This window comes from Lycium ferocissimum, chromosome 3 (assembly GCF_029784015.1).
Source record: "Lycium ferocissimum isolate CSIRO_LF1 chromosome 3, AGI_CSIRO_Lferr_CH_V1, whole genome shotgun sequence".
NCBI lineage: Eukaryota > Viridiplantae > Streptophyta > Magnoliopsida > Solanales > Solanaceae > Lycium > Lycium ferocissimum.
This window is the reverse complement of record NC_081344.1, coordinates 64,987,089-64,993,182: the sequence shown is the minus strand read 5'-3', so window position 1 is coordinate 64,993,182 and position 6,094 is coordinate 64,987,089. Positions and strand designations below refer to the sequence as shown.

General features: G+C 32.2%; 1 long non-coding RNA gene across 1 annotated transcript in view; it reads left to right on the top strand.

The window, feature by feature from the left end:
• The first annotated feature begins 355 nt into the window (after positions 1-355).
• Positions 356-6,094, top strand: part of LOC132050410 (uncharacterized) — a 44,060-nt gene continuing 38,321 nt past the window's right edge. The window contains exons 1-3 of the long non-coding RNA XR_009413409.1: positions 356-581; positions 1,341-1,407; positions 2,012-2,279. This is a non-coding gene — a long non-coding RNA (uncharacterized LOC132050410). The remainder of the gene's footprint in view (positions 582-1,340; positions 1,408-2,011; positions 2,280-6,094) is intronic.

The following is a 6,094-nucleotide window of genomic DNA, read 5'->3' as shown; positions in this document are numbered from 1 at the left end:
GCTTTAATTTGTACATTACTATTTTGTTGTCTCTTTTTTGTTTCCGACATTCCCTCATTATTGACATTTCTTTTGAGCCGAGAGTCTATTGGAAACAACAACTCTATCTTGTAAAGGTAAAGATAAGGTCTGTGTATAATCTATCCTTCTCCGACCCCACTTGTAGGGTTAATTACACAAAGTATGTTGTTGTTTGAACGGAATAAAATGCGTATTTTCTCTCAGGGACCTACATTTGGAAAAATACAATATGCTGAGTCATTCTTCGTAGAAGCAAGTTTAATGCCTTCTTATATCAAAAAAACATTATACATTTCAGACGTTATTCACTAGACCATACAAATATCACATTATTGGTCCACGTGTCAAACATAATAATGACCAATTCTCTCTTCCTTCTCCTACAAAAAGCCTAGTATTTCTTCTTTCATCAAGACAAAAATCACTTGCTTTAATTTACTAATCACACAATTTCTCAACTTCTCGTATTACTGCTAAGTCTTTCAAATTCAAACAAAAATGTCTTGCAACGGAGGAAACTGTGGTTGTGGTTCTGGCTGCAGTTGCGGCAATGGTGGAGGGTAGCCATAAATAATATTTATGTTAGTATTTAGAGTCAATGATCCAAAACATAACTAGCATTTCTTTGCGGGTTTGATCACTTCCCTTTTTATTACCTGAACTATCATCATGTTTCCATTTTCCAACCTGAACTATCGCCATCTATGTATTAAAATACACCTAGTTTGAACGACGGTGATAGTTTAAATAGGAAAATGGAACAACTGATAGTTGACCGATCAACGCGGTGTGTTTTAATACATACATGGTGATAGTTCGAATAGGAAAAGAGAACAAGTGATAGTTGGGGTGTGAAACTTGTAGAAAATAATAGTTCAAGTGTGTTTTGATCATTAACTCTAGTACCTTTGAATACTAAATCGTTCTGTATTTGCAAATATTAGTTTGGCTATCAGTATTAGTTGTAAATATACTAAAGTTCGGTATCCTATAATATAGAGGTGAAATATTGGATTACTTATTTGAAGAGTATTTCAAATAAAATAATAATTTTTGGTCACAAGTATATACTTCTTTTGAAAAAAAAAAAAAAATCATTTCCAAATACAACTTTAAACTTTCAATTTTTTTGTTTAACTTCCATGTCAAACATATTTTTTTCCATTTTCAACCAATTTAATTACTGGATGCAGTGCAAAATATATTATCAATACACACAATAGTTATTTGAGAATACATGTGTAAATTTTGCGAATATCCAATGTACCTTCTATATTTACTTTGTATTTAATACTCTTTCCATTTCAATTTATGTGAAGGTGCGGCATGTACCCTGATTTGGAGAAGTCCACTACAGTTACAATCATCGAGGAGTTGCCATGAAAAGTAAGTGAAATTGTATAAAAATATTTAGTGTTACATTTTTTAGATTACTAGCTCCACTTTTTATGAATGATTATATATATTTATTTTTCAATTGATTTGATAGCGGATTTTTTTTTTTTAATACTGTCAGTTATATAAATTAAACTCATAGTAATTACTACTTCTGAATCTTTACGATAAGCATTACTCTCCTCAATTTATGTGATAGTGTTTGATTGGGCACATAATTTAAGAAAGAAAATAAGACTTTTGAAACTTGTGGTCCAAATTAAGTCATATGTATTTGTGGCAATAAATCTCTCATTAATGGTAAAATTGATACTCCAAAATTAAATTGTTACTAAATATAAAACTGTTTCATTCTTTAAAAAAAGAAAGAATATCTCATAAATTTGAATGGAAGGAATCGCTTAATAAGTGATAAATTGCGAGAAAATTAAACCTTTGCAGCCACATGTTAAACTACAACGATAGCATAAAAGTTCTTTTCGCCATCGGTATATGAACGTAAAATCCTTATTTTATTTTTGATTAGTCAAATAAGTAGTTTTCCCGAGAGAGTTATTGGTGGTTAATTAATGATACTATATGACTAAATTTGCAGCAAAGTAATGGTTGAGGGATCAGTTGAGAAAGCAACAGAAGGAGGGCATGGCTGCAAGTGTGGATCAAGCTGCCAGTGTGACCCTTGCAACTGTTGAAGTTCTACTATACTGCTTCCACTATGAGCATGAAAATAATAAATTGTGTTTATGTATTAATTAAGTGTGTTATGTAATATTGTGGAATTAAAGTTTTTGTATAATAATTTGAATAAGACTACAGCCATGTAATGGTGTTGGATGTTGCTCTCATGGCTTTTCTGTTTGGTTGTTTTTTTGATGTTTGTCTGAAGGAGAAATTTGCTTATACGAGCCGTAACACAAAACTTGTTAATGTGCAATATATAAGTTGTCTCCCTCATTCATTGTGTCTTAAATCCCTCTGTTATTTCTTTCTAACATAATTAGTCATTTGTTCCTTTTTAAAAGTATGTATTGTATTTGATGTCGGTGAATTCGGGATTTGGAGTTGATGCGTTCGATTTTTTATGACAAGACCTGGAAATATCAGAAGTGAGAATGTTACGGGAATAACAAAAAAAACAGTGAAAAACACAATCGCCTGTTAAAGGAAGGTGTCCTGTCATATCTTTGGTAGACTTCAGCTCATTAAAACTGAGCTATTTTCCATTCAAACCTTTGGGGCTCAAATGTTCATTCTGCCCAAGAAGGTTGTGAAGACTATTTGCAGAACCTTCCTAAGGATTGGTGGGAATAAAGAATCTAAGTAGGCGTGTGGCCATAGAAATAAAAAACTTTTTCACTTTTTTTTTGAAATTTTGGAGTTGTGTTTGGCCATAGTTTTCGCAAATAGTTTTTTTTTTTTTTTTTTGGTTGAAATGTACTTGTTTGGGTTGTGGAAAAAGTGAAAAAATAAGTTTTTCTTGTTTTTCAAATTCCAAATACAACTTCAAGTTGTATTTGAAACTTTCATGGCCAAAACACTAATTTTTGAAATAAGTGAAAAGAATTTCTGAAAGAAAGTGAATAATTCTTATGGCCAAACAGGTCCTATAGAAAGTCCATGCAGCCTGGGAGCAAGTTTGTTTGCCCAAAAAACAGCCGGTGGTTTGAACATTCTTCATATCCAAACTTGGAACAAAGCAGCTATATGTAAAATGCTTGGGAATTTGTGCAGCAAAGAAAATAAGTTGTGGGTAAAATGGGTACCCTCATAGTACTATATAGAAAGGCAAATAGTGTGGAGTTGTATGCCTAATCAAAGCCTTATGGATGCTCAGAAAATCTTCAAGGCAACAAAGACTATGCATGAAGCTGGCCTTGATGAAACACATATGCTGAATTTAGGCAAATTCTTCATAAAGAATATGTACTTAGCTTTAAGAGGAGGTTTCCAAGAGGTATCATAGAAGAGGATTATTTGCAACAATCTAGGTGCTCCCAAATGGACTTTTATTCCGTATTTGGCTATTGATATAAAACTTTAAACCAGAGATAGACTGTTGCAATAGGGAACTATTGATTGCAACCAATGTCCTCTTTGGGGTTCTGCTAAAGAATAAGTTGATCACCCCTTCTTTCAATGTCTCTACTAGCAGCCATATGGAGGAAGTTTCTCCACTGGCAGAATATTCATAGAGCTCAAATGAAATGGGAGGATGAAGTAGCAATGCTTAGATGTGCTAACAGAAAGAATGCTCATGATGAGATGTTCAGAATAATAGCTATTGCTTGTGTTTATTTCATTTGGAAGGAAAGAATTTCAATAAGCTTTTCAAGGGGGCAGAGAACCTCAGACAACATCACAAGGTTGATTATCAAGAAAGTGGTGGCTAGAGGAAGTTTGAGGCCTAAACTTGCTAGAAGAATATGTGCTTTAAATTTCTATCCTTAGTGTATGCTCTAGATTAATGTTCAGTTTGCCTTGTGTTCCTTTTGTGTTGATTGCATTAGCTTTGTTTTTAATCCTGGGACTATGTCCAGGAGCCAGTTTAGTCTTGTGTTGTATGCATCTCCTTTTGGTAAATAAAATTTTGTTTAGTTAGCCAAAAAAAAAAAAAAAAAAAAAAAGAGAAGAAGAAGATAGCCAAGTCGCTTAAAGTCAATTACTTGCAAGACCTGGTATAAGTGGGTGGCAAACTATACTAATAATAAAAAAAATCTTGTACGCCGCGGGTCTATGTAAGCTAAACTCATCGCAAATTAACACTTGTTATGAAAAGGATCCAATGTTTCATCACCGTTTTATATAATTTTCATTTACTTGTTAATACTTCATTTTGCTCTCTTATGTATAAATGATTATTCGATTTTAGTATAAGTGGGTGACAAACGCTAATTATACGGTCTTTGGCAAATTCTTTTTTGGTCTAATCATCCGACATTTAGGATTTTTGGTCTGACTAATATGAATTTGTGGTGCATAGAGCCAATAAAAACAATGTGCTCCCTATTAGATTTTTTTTGTTTTGGGATTCGAACGTGAAAAACCTCTTTTCTGGTCAATTATCTCTTAAGATACCTAATACATATATAGTAGGTACTTTTTCTCATGGACATAAATATTGAACAAAACTAGTCTTTTTCATTACAGCGTATTTTTTTTTTTATCAAATAAGACAAATAAGAGTTTCAATTCCGTAACATAAACTTAATTTTTAAAGCAACTCCCGAATCTAATTCTTAAAGTCGTTGTTCATTCCAATAAGGCAAACATCGTCATCGTCGTTGTCATCACCAGCTCCTGATAGGTTGATAGCAACTTCTTCACCTCCGATCCAAGGAAAACTTTTTCTAGTAGACCATCTTCCGATATATGACTAGGTAGAAAGTGACATGACATACTGTAATTGTACGAGGAGTAAAATATTGTATGACAATAATGTTTTTGATGACATCTTTTTTTTATATTTAAAATAGAAAACAATATCTAAACGTCGAATTTCAGTTTCCAAACAATAAGAAGTAAGTCAAATCGTATAAAAATATTTAGCGTTATATTTTAGGTTACTGGTTCCACTTTTTATGAATAATTATCTATAGTTATCTTTCAATTGATTTGATAGTGTAAATATTCTTTTTACACTATCTGTCATATAAGTAAAACGCATAGTAGTTACTTGTGAATCTTTACGCTAAGTATTACTCTCTCCGTTTCAATTTATGTGATGGTGTTTGATTGGGCACAAAGTTCAAAAAAAGAAAGAAATACTTTTAAAACTTATGGTCTAAGATACATCTTTAACTTTGTGGCTATAAATAATCTCATTAAGGGTAAAACTAATACTTCAAAGTTAAATTGTTACTACTATTAAGTATAGAAAGGTCTCATTCATTTTTAGACAGTCTGAAAAAGAAAGAATGTTACATAAATGGGGACAAGGTCTTGTCCAGCACTATTTAATAAGATGACAAAGATAGAAAAATTAGCGGCAGCCACATGTTATACTACACTGATACAGTATAAAAGATCTTTACACTTTCAGTATATGAACTTAAAATACTTCTTTTATTTTGGATTAGTCAAACAAGTAGTTTTCCAAGAGATCTATTGGTGATTAGTGATTCTAGATGACTAAATTTGCAGCAAAGCAATGCTTGAGGGATCAGTTGAGAAAGCAACAGAAGGAGGGCATGCATGGTTGCAAGTGTGGATGAAGCTGCCAATGTGACCCTTGCAACTGTTGAAGTTTCTACTATAGTGCTTCACTATGAACATGAAAAAATAAATTGTGTTTCAGTATTAATTGTGTTATAAGAGCTTTGTATAATAATTTGAATAAGACTAACAGCCATTTAATAGTGTTTAATGTTACTCTCATGGCTTTTTTGTTTGGTTGTTCAATTTGATATTTGTCTCAAGGAGGCTGCTTACCTGAACTGTGACACAAAAACCAACCAAACGAATTCTATAATTAGTTCCGTCAATAACTACAAGTCATAAATAATATTACCAATCTAACAAAATCTTGATAATCAATCGAACACGTTTTTCCCCAACGATCAATTAATTCAAATAATTAAATACATGGATTTCCAAAATGAAACCTTCTCCTGAAGTGAATGAAATGACATCCATTCGACTTCAAATTTTACAAGTCAAAATAAATTTTTTGGGTTAAAAA